Below are 16,099 nucleotides of genomic sequence, written 5' to 3' on the forward strand. Positions count from 1 at the left end.
ATTTCACTTCACATGCTCTGCCTAGAACTTTCCTGAGGTTTCTGTCATGCTGTGCTTCACCATTGCCTCCAACTAATAAATCATCTACTATTATGGCACATGGATAACCTGAAAAAATTTGTTCCATTGCATGCTGAAAGACTTCACTTGCAGAATTTATTCCAAAAGGCATCCTGAAGAATCAGTATCTTCCAAATGGGGTACTGAATGTAGTCAGTAGTGAAGATTTGCGATTAAGCATCACTTGCCAAAATGAACTCTTTGTATCCAAGACAGAAAAACAGTGGCATTCAGTATTAGAGCTGTGACTTCCTTGACTGTATGCATAGGATGATGAGGTTTCTTTAATGCTTTGTTCAAATCTCTTGGGTCAATGCATATTCTGATTTTGTCTGAGCCTTTTTTGTGAGCTGCTATCATGGACGACACCCATTCAGTTGGTTCTGTAATTGGACAAATTACACCTTGCTGCACCATTTTATCCAAATTAGCTTTGACTGTTTTCTGAATAGCTATTGGAACTCTTCTTGCTGGTCTGACCACTGGACTGACCTCTGAGTCTAACTTCGTAGAATATATAACTGGAATCTTGCCTAGCTTGTCCTTGAAGACATCAGCATACTCTGAGAAAATAGTATCACTGAAGCTGGAACTGGGACATGTGCTTATATGATGGACTTATTTGGTACAAAAAGCAGATTCATTCTCAAACTGTCTCTGAGACCTAATAATGACTGCACAGGTCTTCGGACTGCATAAAATAGTGAGCTATAATGATTCCCAGCCAAATAACATGAAAACAATACTGAGCCTTTGGTTTGAATTTCTTCACCTTCATAAGCAACAAGTTTTGCACAACTAGCCAAATTAAGTTGTTCACCAGATCTCACCTTAGCAAATGTTTCTGTTGACATAACATTACACTTTTAAATAGTCTCTATTTTGAGATTGGTGGGTTTACCATGGATCAGGACAAAACACTTCACTCTTTGCCAATAAATCTACTGCATTAATCTTTTCACCAACTACTGATACACCATCTACATAGAAAGTAGAGTTGCAGCTTTATATATGATCAACTTGCTTTTCTAAGTGACCTTTCTTTGTAACTGAGGGAGGTTTACTTGATTTGCAAAACTTTTGAAAATGGTTCCATTTTTTACACTTGTGGCATTGCTGACCAAACGATAAACACTTCTCTCTTTTAGACTCATGGTTGGCACCACAATTGCGACAGTTAACAATAAAGCTTGACTTGGGTTTTGCTGATTCACCTTATACTGCACTAACTATTCTCCTTTAACTGAACTAGTCTTAGAACTTACTGGAAGACTATGGGATTTCCCTGCCACACCCCAGGGGCTGCAGCTGCCATGTCCTTAGGCCTGTTTCTGCTAGCCACATACTGCATGCTGTCTACATTCACTCTGGATCTTGCTGAAACCATGCTATTATCACTTGCAAGCATACTTATGTGCCTTTCTGTAACAAATCGCAATAGTTTTACTCAGCATTAAATCACTGCCATGAAGCAAAATCTTTCTCACAGCAGCACTATTAATACCACACACAAGCCTTTCCTTTATTAACTTGTCTTTTAAATCACCAAACCTTCACATTTTAGCTTTATTTCTCATATCAGTAATATAAGCTACCAAAGTTTCTCCTGGCTTTTGATCTCTTGTGCAAAACAAATGCCTCTCTAATGTAACATTTGTCTGAGGGTTGCACATTTCTCCGAATTTGCATTCCAAACAATTGGGGTCTTCCCTTGATTCAGCTTGCACAACAATATGACGGTTTTCCTCCTCTCCTTCATACACTGCTGGTGCATACATAATGAACACTCTCTTTCAATGGCCTCTGACCCAACTAGGTTTAGAAAAAATGAAAGCCTTGGTGCATGCATCTTTGTAAGAATAAGCTGCTTGTATGAAAACATTGTACTCTTGTTCAAATATTTTCCAGTTATCTGCAATATTCTGATCAAATACAAGTGAACCTGGTCTGTGAAATGCCTCTGTCATGTTAACACATATCAGTGAAGGCAGAAAATGTTAATTTTGCAGTTAATTAGTGGAGAATAAGCCATAAGGAATTAGTTAGGCAGAAAATGTTAATTTTGTATTTAATTAGTGGGGTATAAAGCAGGAAGGAACTAGGTAGGCAGAAAATGTTAATTTTGTAGTTAATTAGTGGGGTATAAAGCAGGAAGGAACTAGGTAGGCAGAAATGTTAATTTTGTAGTTAATTAGTGGGGTATAAAGTAAGTTCAAAGACTTACACTTTGTTGTGCAAACCTCATTTGACTGTGATGAAAAAATATTCTCTCTCAACCTATTGGTACAAGAAGCGGGGATAATCCCAAAATCAATGAGGAACAAAGCACAAAATGAAGGCCCAACTTTAAATATTGCTCTCATATATTTAGAAAGTTGTTAGAATAATCTTTTTTGCACCAGCATACATTTTCTGAAGAATAAAAATCCTGAAAACACAAATATCTGTTATTTAGGGACTGCAATCCTTAATGATTTGCCAGAAACCCACAGATTTTATGAGGAATGGACCAAAAACATGATTCAAAGGCAGGGCTATTCTGTGAAAAAAGGGACATTTTCAATTTGGCCTTACACAAAAACTCAGCAGAGAATAAACAATTATTTTATTTTACCTATTTGTTGACTGGATATGCCCATTGGACAAATGATCCCTTTTCAGCAGTCATGGCGACCAGTGTCTGGTTAAGTGACTTGCTCAGATTCACATATTTGGTAAATGAAGGTGGAAGGAATTGAACCTTGTATTTTGTGAACAGGAAGCTGCTCATTAACAGCTCAGAGGGTTAGTTCTCTGCATTAACTCCCATCTAATGTATTTCCACAAATGTGCACTAGTCCTCTAAAGACAGATTTTAAAAGAAGAAAACAAGATGGCTGTAATTATTGATAGCCCCACCCCACATGCATTTAGTGAATGTAATCCTCAATGATTTGCAATAAAACCACATTTTTATGAAGCACGGACTAAATATAAAGCAAAGTCAGAGAGATTCTATGATATCAAGGACATTTCTGACTTTGCTTCACACAAAGACTTGGCAGAGAATAAATATTTGTATTTCTTACAAGTGCACGTTAGTAAAGGCAGATTTTAAAATAAGCAAACAAGATAGTAAGTTATTTTCATCCACAGCCCCCACGCCAATTTAGTTACCATAATCCTCAATGATTTGCCATAAAACTGCAAATTTTATGAAAATGTAAGGGATGTTCTGTGATATCAGGGACAGTTTTGACTTTCTTTCAGTCACCAGAGAATAAATATTCTAATGTATTTTGACAGAGAATAAGTAGGCCAATGTATTGTATACAAATTCACACTATTCCTGTGAAACCAGATAATAAAACAATAAAACAACATGAGGGAAGTTGCTTTCATCCCCGGCCATCACCATCTCCCCATTTAGTGGCTGCAGTCCTCAATGATTTTTCAGAAAAGGCGCAGACCATGCTTGAAGCAAAGTAAGGGATAGTCTTCGAAATCAAGGAAGTTTTTTTATGCACAAACAGTAGCCAGAAACTATTGTAGACTTTAAACTGAGCAAAGAGATGCTACTTTCAACCACAGCCAGCCTGCGGTTCATAGCTCTCAACTGCTTTGCAACTGCTTTGCTTAAGAATCAGGGACAAGTCAAAATTAATGAGGGAGAAAGGCTGATAATTAGGGACAATTTTTAAGTACTACTGTAATTCAGTTATAAATTTCACAGAGCAGCAAATTTTACATCAGCATGCATTTTCTGAAGTATTAAACTCTAGTGTCTGGTTTTATACATTATCTGTAACCCTCGGCGATTTACCAGAAAAACAAATGTTTTATGACAAACAGGTCAAAAAATATGAGGCAAAATCAACAGACATTCTGTAAAATCAGGAACAGTTGAAAGATATGCCGTTTCAGTGCACATCAGATCATCATGGTTCTAATGCGGGCAGGAAAGCAAGTAACTACAGATGGGAGCCTCATACCTCTCAACTTCTCCAGAATTTTGCAGAATGTCTAGATTTTTGCCACATATTTTTGGTTTCTTTCTTATAAAAATTGTGGTTTTCTGACAAATCACCAGCAAATCATTGAGGACTGAAGCCAGAAAATAATGGCATATATTTGAGTTTCAGACTTTATATCCCTCAGAAAATGCATGCCAATGCAAAACCTGTTATTCTATCAACTCTCTAAGTCTGTAAGAGCAATATTTTAAAAAGTATTCCTGTTTTTGGGCCTTTATTCCTCCCATTATTTGTGTGTTTGTCCAGATTTCTTGCTGTAAGACATTGAGAGGTATGGTGAGCCATACTGCCAATGTCTTACCATCTCACACAGATTTAATCTGGAATGTTCTGCCCCTTTAGGTCTAGTAGGGTTAGCCGATGGCACTGCTGTCAGTGGTCATCCCTAATACCTCTCAAAGTTTCAGAAATGAATGAGGAAAATGAGTTTACTTGTTATATATTGGTAATGGTCACAATACACCCTGCTAATGTTACCCAACAGCAGAACTACATGATATATTGCAGACGCCAGGCGCCAGACAAGACGAAGAAGTAAAGCGCTGCCAAGACAGCGCAAACCATATCTACTTTTTAATTTAAATTATTGAACTGAGCTTCGATGGTCTGACTGCATGGGTAATAACATTTCATTACTTATTAATGTTTGATCTAATTACAAGATTATATATTAAAGATCTGAAAATAAATGGTAAAATACTTTCTCATACTTTTCAGCTAAACATGAATTTTAAGAATACTGCATTTGACTCAGAAGTTTCTCCATTCCACTTTGAATTTGTATTTAAATAAAAAAAAAAAACAGAAGAGTAAAAAATGCAATGATCAAAAAATGGTTTGCATTAAAACTTCAAATACTGTTTTTTTTTCAGAATACATGTTATGAACTTCCTAAGAGACTAATGTATGCATTTTAAAATTGTCTTCAGGTTCAAGTCCTTATTTCTTAATACTTCTGTACTGTCCCTGGTCCCTGCAAGGACTAAAAAAAAAAGAAATGCTTATGTTACATTATTCTGACCATCCAGAATAATCAATACATCCCTGACACCGCTTTATTTAATATTACTGGGTTTTCTTCCTGTTGCTTTCCCAATAAAGCATGGGAAAACCAAAGAGCAGACAGTTTTTGGAAAGAAAGTACTTAGAACTTTTACAAAATGAGGTATACTAACCTCATTTACCTCTGTGATATAAGTAAGTAATAAACCATGAAAGAATAAAAAATGAATTTAAAGCTTGCCTTAGGATATGCTAAGGATATGCTAAGGTAAGAGGCTAATGCCTGGGTTCCATTACACTCCTTTTAAGTGTATTCCATCCATCCATCCACAACCTCTTTTCCCATTTTTTGCACATGGGGTCATGGTGTCACGGTGTCACTTCAAAAGTGACAATCATCTACAGCCAAGGTTCACACCTCTGGATGGCTGGCTCTGACGTGGCTGTTCTTCCGTACCACACACTCATATGGACACTCACATCTATGAACAATTTATAGAGTGCAATCCACCAATTGCATGTTTTGGGAATGTGGGAGGAAACCGGACCACATGGAAGAAACCCATGCAAACAAAGGGAGGAAATGCAGTATAGAGAAGGCATCAACTAAATAAAATAAAATAAAATAAAATAAATAAATAAAGTATCAGCACTGGTCCATAAACCTCATGCACAGTTGCTTGGCACTGTGTGTATACATATGAAGAACTCATGGTGTCTATCATTTAACTACTTTTAATGAAAAGCAAACAAATGATGTGATTATTATGTTAGAGGCACATAAGCTAACTAAAAGAGTAGTACTAAACATAACAAAAGCTTTTTTAAATTAAATTATTTCACTGGTTGGCCACAGGCCTCCCTGGACCTGGTGCTGGGCAGCTGTCAGCTTTATCCCTGTTAGAACCTACTGCTGCCACCAGCCCTCTTTGTGTTGGTTCTGTCTGTGAGACACTTTTCTATCTACCAAGTAACACATTAAATTTATATTTAAGCAGGTGAGGTTTTCAGTTATAAAAGAGTGTGGAAAAGCTTCAAAGGTCTGAGCCAAATCCAGGTAGGCAGTGTGCACTAATTGCCCATTATCAGGTACTTCTGCCACCCTCTCAACAAAGTCCATCAGATTCAGTAAACAGGATCTGCTCTTTATAAAGCAAAAATGATTAGGATCAAGGGATTTTAGGTTAGTAATATCATTATTGATATATAATATGTATAATATATATATAATATGATTTCCATTAAAATATGCCCATGGCTTTACAGATAAAACTGGTGAGGTTACTTGGTCTGTAGCTCTCAGGGGCAATGGTAGGGCTTCCCATATACTGAAACCACTAGGCTGTTCTCCTAGCCTTGGGCATGCACCTAGTGGCTTAGACCACATGTGTTTGGAAAGGAATTGTTGAGGCAATGTTCAATATTGACTAAGAGATAGTCTGGTATGTAGTCAGGGTTCACAGAACTAGTGTTTATTATTTCAGAAACAGTGTTCAGGACCTGTTCATAGGTAATTAAGGAGAGGGAGGTGGTGTCTGATAAGTTGGAGGGGAAAGATAGGGAGGGGAAGGCAGAGAAAAGTTTGAACTTAATTTATCCACTAATATATTAACAATATCCTCTGGTTCATGGGTTTATAGTACAAAACCAAGAGAATTACTGGCCTCAAAAAGTTGCCCTATGCAGCACGATTGAAAAAGCTAAGACTGTTCTCTGTTGCATACTGCTTTCTCAGAGGCGATCTCTGTCTAATGTACAGAGCCATGTCCAACCCAGAATTGCTGAACATGCTCCATCTTAGCAAAACCAAATCTACTTGAGCTACACGCTCTAGGGATATAAACCTCAACACAACAATGAATAGAACATGCTGGAGGGATAGATTCCCTTCACAGAGACTTCCCTTACTATGGAACAGGGTCCCGATCTACATAAGACAGAGCCCCTCACTATCACTCTTCAAGAGGAACCTTGATGAGTGGATGGGTAACAGAAAGTTCACACCGGGGATCACACCAACAGCACTACTAGATAGGGGCCAAGGGTACTAGCTGCTAGTACAAGGGTCTAGGGAACTACTAAAGGGGCGGTGAATACCGCACAACGTGGCTGGGCTAATATATGCCTTCAGGCAGATAGCTCATTACCAACCTATAAACCTATGAACCTATTGTCGAAGGGGCTGTTCATCAAACACCCTTTGACATATAATAATCAAAATACCAAAACCCTGAATTGCCAGATAAGCAATTTTTTCCTAGGGGAAAAAATAGCTTGGCTGTCATCGGGGATTTGCCCTTCCCTCCACTGTAGTGCAATCTCAGAGTTGGTATATTTAGTTAGGGAGGGTGTGGGGGGTGAAACGCCCTACTTTGTAGGGTCTGCAAATATTTTTTTTTGTGTTGGCCAAGCCATTATTTCCCCAGGAAAAATTTGCTTATGTGGCCATTCTGGGTTTTGGAATTTCAATTATTATGTGTTGATGAAAGGATGATCGATGAACAGCCCCTTCAATGATGTAATATTGACCCCTGGTTCACTGTAGGTTTTGCCATTGAGATTAGTTTGTGGCAGCATTCAGTATTTTATATTAAATTCCTACCATAGCTGAGGAATAACTTATGATTATCTTTGGAGGAGGTGGAGTTGTTAAATTGAAATTTGGCTTTGTTCATTTTGATCTAATGCCTGAGTTCTTTACAGACCATTTTGATATTATTTCTGTAAATGGGGATTTAAATCTATTCCTGATTGTGAGATTTTTTTCCATTTAATTATAGGGTTTGTTGATACTGGCATTCTCCAAAAGGGGCTTATTCTTACCTGCTTTCATACGGCTAGGGATGGATTCCTCAAGGCAAGGGTTAAGGCAAGACCAGGGGTCAGTGATACAAGCAGCTGATTTTGTTGCAGAATGGTCCCCAGGGTAGAGCATATAAATGTCGTTAAGACATTTGTCTAGGGAAAATCTCTGAATGTTGTAAGGTTGGATGGAGATATAAACTGGATTCTTACACAGAATATGGTGGTATGATGGTCTGATTTAATCGGGTCTATATTAGATAAACGAAAGTTCATCTTACCGAATGCTCACATGAGCGAATATTGCGGAACTCGAAATCGCAATTGTGAGATCGCTGTGCAGTGAAGATGGGAATATTTGCTCTTTCCTCACTGTAGTGTGATCTCAGAGTTGGAATATATATTTAGGGGGGTGTGGGGGGGGTGCAGCCCCCCATAATTGCAGTTTCGAGTACCTGGATATTCACTCATGTGAGCGTTCGCTAAGATGAACTTTCGTTCATCTAATATAGACCCGACTTAATCATGGAGATGAAAGCCTTAAGCACAGGACAGGCACGTGCCATATTAGTAAGAACAAAATTAAGGAGCTTGAATCGTCTAGTTAGGGAAGGTACTATTTCTTCAATGGAGTTATCAGTAATTAAATTAAGAAAGCACTGTACATATCTGTAGTTGGTTGGGTAAATTTATCATTTGATAGATGAAAAGGTGAAGTCATTGAAAATGTTTTTATTAGGCTTAATAGTTAGTGACTAGTACTGGGTGAGGCAGGTATCAGGGTTAACAGGAGATGTAGGAAGGGGTTTCTATAGTTGGCAATAATGTGATTATTTGACGTACTTATTGATGTAATGGTGTTCTGGAGTTGGAGGTTATTATCTCATCGAATGTGCCATAAGATAATGGGATTGTAGATGAATATGAATATGGATGTGCATCAACCTTGTTAGAAGGTGCGAATGAGTAATAAGTGCTAAACCTACTGCACTGAAGCTAAGTTACTGTAATTATATAGATATGTAAGTGCTGAAGGGTCAGGAAGTTCTCAAGGTTAGACAGGCTCTTGTTTAGACTTTTAGCATTGAGCAATACAATGTTAATACAAACCTGATTAGAAATTGTTTGGTTAAAAGGTCTAAAATACTAGTTCTGACTATAAATATCTATGTTGTGGTGGAACGTATCTTAGCCAATATGCAGAAGTCCTGATGTTAGAGGTGAGGCCATCTCTTGCAAAGCAGGTAGGGCTGTTGACCACTGCCTCCCATGGTGACACGGTTCTACCTTACTTTGACGAAACACCGAAAGAACGACAACCACATAACCGACGGCAAAACTCCGACAAGGGAGATCAACGAAAACTGAAATAGTCGACTATCACATTGTCGACAGCGATAAGCTCGACAAACAAAACGGAACTGCTAAGACACGTCACGGCAGCTGTCCAAATATAAAGCAATACTGGATATATCCTTATCCCACTTACAAACGTAAGTCCAAACGGCTCCAAAACCATTCTTTCTGCACATGTCCAACTTCCTACTTACAAACGTATGCCAACAGAAGACCCTTTCTGCACATGTGCAACCTCCTACTTAGAAACGTAAATCACAATGGCTCCAAAACGATAAATCAAAACGGCTCCAAAACGAAACATTCCAACATAACACTCTTACTACACATGTCCAACGTCCTTAACATTACGAAGGCATAATAGGGCATTCACGGAGCCAAGATAATCAAAATACAGAGACTGTTCAAATCTGCAAATGTACATTTACGTCCTCAGCAATCTTGCAACTGCACGAACAAACTCCAGGTGTGTGTAGTTATCAAAGCTGTCGAACACCGACTGAAACTGCCGTTCCCTCAATACCACTTTCCTTTTCTTTGGTGAGGCCACACATCCGACGGACATACGTACCCGCAGCTCATCCACCCGATCCTGTTCACGAGTAAGCACATGCATTAAATGACGTAGGTCAGTGCCTTTGTCCCCTAAAAGACACTTCAGCCTCCTATGCCAGGCCTCAACTGTGTTTTGGGTCCTAGGCAGACAGAGCGTGTTCAACTCCGACACATTCCAGAATCTAATCGGAAATAGCGGCGGAAACCGCATAGAGGAACTAAATCTTGTATTAAATTTCCTACACTTGCCAAACACGTACCAGTCGGAGAAATATTGCAGGATATCTCTACCATCCGCTGGGAAACACTGTTTTATTTCATTGAACGTATCCTTTACATTCCTCGGGTAAGCAAGTGCCACCAATGATTTTATAGCTAACTGTAGCTCTCTACAAGTGTTATATGTAGTAGCAAGACCTAAACTCTGCACCTTGCCACATATTCTGTCCGAAATGGAACAGACACCCTTTGGGAACAACATCGGGCAAATTAAGCCTGATACTTTTCAACGCTGCTACCTCGAAATCACAGAGTACAAACCTCACATGTATATCCAGAGCATTAGACATGAACAGAGATAACAAACCGGTCCACATAAAGTTGTATGCTTTAAGGGACTTCTTCGACATTAAAGCATACTGACTTACTGTACGTACCATGCTGCACAAATGCATGTATGCTGTACAATTGACGGATGGTGACACCTTTAGAAAAGAAGGTGCCATCCATCAACCAAATAGTAGCAGTACTTAGATCTGTTAGATTTTGTACTGTGCTGAATACAAGTACACTTGTTTCCGACACAGGGTCACGCATCCTTTTACTAATGAACGTACCGGTCTTTAATTGGAATGAGCTAAAGTCTATCGTATCCATGGTTAATATTCTATTCTCATGCATTCCACACCTCAGCCTCTAACCCGATGCACCTGCTGCAGAAGGGCTCTGATCGCGGTAGCTGATGTACCGTACTCAACGGGGTAGACGATAAGGCATTATCCACTACACGTGCTGGTGTATCTGCACTCAAGTTTGCTCTTAATTTTAAGTCACTACAGGTAACGTAGCGATCTACCTCCCCTGGTTCTGCAGAGTGATTGTGTGCAACGGATTTCACTAGTTTCTCGCCATCAGATACCAGTACAGTCACGGCTCTCCCTCTGCAGTTGTCCGTAATCTTGTATCTGCAAGCCCAGTACCGCCTTTCACCCCTAGCACGTTCCATATAATATAAATAGCTGTCTACAATCAACATAGCCTTACATTTTTGGGATAATACTGTTGTATACGAATTGCCAATAACCCCTGGTGCAATGTCCTCACAACACGCCATTCTCCTTTCAATACCTAGAACGGCGTGGAATGACTGCCTCACGTATTTCAACTATCACATACAATTACTACGTAATCAGTGTACTACGGAGTGTTGATTACCGTGGGTTTTACTGTTCATAACATATTTCAATGATGAGGGTGTATTACGCTACATATCGTTTCCCTATCTGAATTGTGACAACATTCCATTCAGCCTTGCTTGCAGATTGACGTTGTTATGAGCTGTCGAGTTTAGCTACTTTCGGCGTTTTCAAATTTCGCGCTTCTCAGGCTTCAGAATTTCATGTCGGTGTTCTCTGCTGTCGGTGAAGTAAGGTAGAACCGGTGACGGTTCTACCTCGACAACCACATAACCGACGGCAAAACTCCGACAAGGGAGATCAACGAAAACTGAAATAGTCGACTATCACATTGTCGACAGCGATAAGCTCGACAAACAAAACGGAACTGCTAAGACACGTCACGGCAGCTGTCCAAATATAAAGCAATACTGGATATATCCTTATCCCACTTACAAACGTAAGTCCAAACGGCTCCAAAACCATTCTTTCTGCACATGTCCAACTTTCTACTACAAACGTATGCCAACAGAAGACCCTTTCTGCACATGTGCAACCTCCTACTTAGAAACGTAAATCACAATGGCTCCAAAACGATAAATCAAAACGGCTCCAAAATGAAACATTCCAACATAACACTCTTACTACACATGTCCAACGTCCTTAACATTACGAAGGCATAATAGGGCATTCACGGAGCCAAGATAATCAAAATACAGAGACTGTTCAAATCTGCAAATGTACATTTACGTCCTCAGCAATCTTGCAACTGCACGAACAAACTCCAGGTGTGTGTAGTTATCAAAGCTGTCGAACACCGACTGAAACTGCCGTTCCTCAATACCACTTTCCTTTTCTTTGGTGAGGCCACACATCCGACGGACATACGCAGCTCATCCACCCGATCCTGTTCACGAGTAAGCACATGCATTAAATGACGTAGGTCAGTGCCTTTGTCCCCTAAAAGACTATGCCAGGCCTCAACTGTGTTTTGGGTCCTAGGCAGACAGAGCATGTTCAACTCCGACACATTCCAGAATCTAATCGGAAATAGCGGCGGAAACCGCATAGAGGAACTAAATCTTGTATTAAATTTCCTACACTTGCCAAACACGTACCAGTCAGAGAAATATTGAAGGATATCTCTACCATCCGCTGGAAAACACTGTTTTATTTCATTGAACATATCCTTTACATTCCCCTCGGGTAAAAATGCAAGTGCCACCAATGATTTTATAGCTAACTGTAGCTCTCTACAAGTGTTATACGTAGTAGCAAGACCTAAACTCTGCACCTTTCGCCACATATTCTGTCCGAAGTGGAACAGACACCCTTTGGGAACAACATCAGGCAAATTAAGCCTGATACTTTTCAACGCTGCTACCTCGAAATCACAGAGTACAAACCTCACATGTATATCCAGAGCATTAGACATGAACAGAGATAGCAAACCGGTCCACATAAAGTTGTATGCTTTAAGGGACTTCTTCGACATTAAAGCAAACGCCAGCGGTACTGACTTACTGTACGTACCATGCTGCACAAATGCATGTATGCTGTACAATTGACGGATGGTGACACCTTTAGAAAAGAAGGTGCCATCCATCAACCAAATAGTAGCAGTACTTAGATCTGTTAGATTTTGTACTGTGCTGAATACAAGTACACTTGTTTCCGACACAGGGTCACGCATCCTTTTACTAATGAACGTACCGGTCTTTAATTGGAATGAGCTAAAGTCTATCGTATCCATGGTTAATATTCTATTCTCATGCATTCCACACCTCAGCCTCCTAACCCGATGCACCTGCTGCAGAAGGGCTCGTAGCTGATGTACCGTACTCAACGGGGTAGACGATAAGGCATTATCCACTACACGTGCTGGTGTATCTGCACTCAAGTTTGCTCTTAATTTTAAGTCACTACAGGTAACGTAGCGATCTACCTCCCCTGGTTCTGCAGAGTGATTGTGTGCAACGGATTTCACTAGTTTCTCGCCATCAGATACCAGTACAGTCACGGCTCTCCCTCTGCAGTTGTCCGTAATCTTGTATCTGCAAGCCCAGTACCGCCTTTCACCCCTAGCACGTTCCATATAATATAAATAGCTATCTACAATCAACATAGCCTTACATTTTTGGGATAATACTGTTGTATACCAATAACCCCTGGTGCAATGTCCTCACAACACGCCATTCTCCTTTCAATACCTAGAATGGCGTGGAATGACTGCCTCACGTATTTCAACTATCACATACAATTACTACGTAATCAGTGTACTACGGAGTGTTGATTACCGTGGGTTTTACTGTTCATAACATATTTCAATGATGAGGGTGTATTACGCTACATATCTTTCCCTATCTGAATTGTGACAACATTCCATTCAGCCTTGCTTGCAGATTGACGTTGTTATGAGCTGTCGAGTTTAGCTACTTTCGGCGTTTTCAAATTTCGCGCTTCTCAGGCTTCAGAATTTCATGTCGGTGTTCTCTGCTGTCGGTGAAGTAAGGTAGAACCGGTGACACACGTTAGGTTGTGCTAAAATGATACAGGTTATTGAGCAAATTGTTAAAGTCAATTTACCTTTCATGCAGCATTATTGTCAGAGAAGGCAACATGCTTTTCAAGACCTGCTTTTTCCTAAGCTTGGTCACATACAGAGGGAACTCAGCCATATCTGTCTTCATCTCCCTTCAGGATAGAATCACTCCCAAATGGGTAATATCCAGGTCATATGTCTAGTTGGGTTAGAGAGATATAATGGTCTTGTGACATCTCACATTCTAGCATCTAGGACAGAAATAACCATCACTCTTAGCTTTCTGCAGCTGGTGAGTGGTACAGCCAAATTCCTCACAAATGAGCCATTGATAACTAGGACATTGCCATAGGCTATCAACATGCTCTGATGGCACTAAGAGCTTAGGAGTGCAGCTTGGGTGACCTGTGTTAGTGGAAGAGACAGTGGACATAAGTGTATAATACTCTCTAAGGTTTGGGTATGTAGTTGAGGCCCATGTCTACTAGTGACCTCTCTAAAAGGTTTAGGAAAGGAAGTTTTTTGGTACTTCTGCATATGATAGCAGATAATTTGAAATATGATATTTTTTGATAACAGTGATTTGTGAGAGGTTACCCTCCACTTTGAATAAGTATTTACATCTCTCTCATAAGTGGATTCTGTGTTCTGTAGTAGTAGTGTACTATCAGTGAACATGTAGCAGCTGCTACACTGCCTTAGGGTATATAATTTATTTATTTGTTTATGTATTTAACATTTGTTGACCATGAAGGTCAGACTAGGACAGAGCTTATTTTCAGCAGAGGCCTTGGGAGACATGCTCCCGATGAATGCCTTTGGAATATGGGAGGAAACCGAAGTACCCGGAGGAAACCCATGTGAACACAGGGAAGACATGCAGACTCTGCACAAAAGGCACCCTAGCTGAGAATCAAACCTGAGAACCTCTTTCTGTGAGGCGACAACTTTAACTGCTGCAACTGCAACAGAAAGAGGGCAACAGCTGAGGTAAAGGCAGACTGTGTTCCCATGGTAACCAAGATCTGAGACATAGAGGCAAGTGTTGGATAGAAAGGATTATATATATTATACTACTATTTTATGTAAGATGTGACACAGATAACACTATTATGCTAGTATAATACAAAATGAAGATTGTTTTGAAGAACATAGACTACATATAGGGGAAGGGATCATGCCAAGAGCAGGCAAGTCACAATGTAGGGACAGAACTCAGAAATAGTGGGAGTCATTTTGACTTGCTGAAGGAAATCTCAGAGAGTGGTAATCACTGAAAGATACTCAGTGGGTCTCAAAATATATTTTTTGCAACCCGTAAACTTATATATACACATACCACAATTGACATTGTGTGGACAAGTGCAAATTCCATTCTAGCCGAAACTGGCTTTAACAAAATTAGTTTGTGGTATCGATACTAATCAAGGTGCCTTCATACACCAGCCTGGCACCCGAATAGTGCAGGCTGGACAAAACAATGTGATATGTTAATGTAGATAAAAACTAAGTGCTGTCATGGATGTACATGTAAGGCTGACATAAAAGACACAGTACTTTACACAAGAGCAGTTTAACAATAAACACAGAGGTGACACAGACAAGCAGGCTTGGAAAACAATAAGTCTGATGCAAATACAGGATGTCAAATAAGAATAATGCAGACAGGCGATGTAGGAGGAAAAAGATTGCAGTGCTGACAAGATGCCTCAAATAAGGCAAGTTTATGCAATAATACGGACATAGATACGCAATACAGCATGCGTGGAAGACACAATAGGTTCATAGGTTCATAGGTAGGTAGGTACTAGGCTATTGGCCCAAGGGCCTAAGTAAGCCTAGCCAACAAGGTACCCTGGCTTACGCCACCCAAGAAAGTTATTTTCCTGTGCCCCTGTCGAGCAGAGCCACCGGCATGATCTCCGGAGTGTATTTCCTATTTCCCATCCACTTATCAAGATTTTTCTTGAAGAGTGCTAATGAGGAACATTTCTTGACATAGATGGGCAGCTTGTTTCAGAGTATGGGAAGTTTCTGAGACAGGAATCTATCCCTCCAGCATGTAATGTTTATTGTGGTGACAAGGTTTAGATCCCTAGCGTGTGTAGCTCGGAGGGATTTCTTTAGGTGTAGCATGTCCAACAGCTCTGGGTTTGACATAGCTTTATATGTTAGGTAGAGATCACCTCGGAGTAGGCGATATGCTATGGAATAAAGCTGGAGTTTTTTGAGACGGTCAGTGTAGAGCATCTGTTTGAGGCCAGTAATCCTCTTTGAGAGGTACTTCTGTGGCCTTTCCAGGTGCTGCAGATGTCTTCTGAGGTACATTCCAAATGGGGCATTGTACTCTATAATGGGTCTAATGAGTGTCGAGC

The sequence above is a fragment of the Protopterus annectens genome, chromosome 10.part0 (assembly GCF_019279795.1).
Source record: "Protopterus annectens isolate FY-2018-M chromosome 10.part0, PAN1.0, whole genome shotgun sequence".
NCBI lineage: Eukaryota > Metazoa > Chordata > Ceratodontiformes > Protopteridae > Protopterus > Protopterus annectens.